Here is a 210-nt window from a genome sequence, read left to right as displayed (position 1 = left end):
TATTAGGTTTAAGCGGTAATACTTTTATTGCACAGGGCTAGGTTGAGTTGGATTGTTTGTATCACTCGCTAAAATTGGTAATTATTTCAATACTGCTTTTTCTATCTCTGGTTAGGGGTAGCCTAGAAGTCAAGCATGATTCTTTATTGAAAACCACCAAGTCTGCACTGGAAAAAAATCAATATCTAGATAAGTCATTTTTTTCTTAAA

This window comes from Cyprinodon variegatus, unplaced genomic scaffold (assembly GCF_000732505.1).
Source record: "Cyprinodon variegatus isolate N-32 unplaced genomic scaffold, C_variegatus-1.0 Scaffold41, whole genome shotgun sequence".
NCBI lineage: Eukaryota > Metazoa > Chordata > Actinopteri > Cyprinodontiformes > Cyprinodontidae > Cyprinodon > Cyprinodon variegatus.
This window is presented reverse-complemented; position numbering follows the sequence as displayed.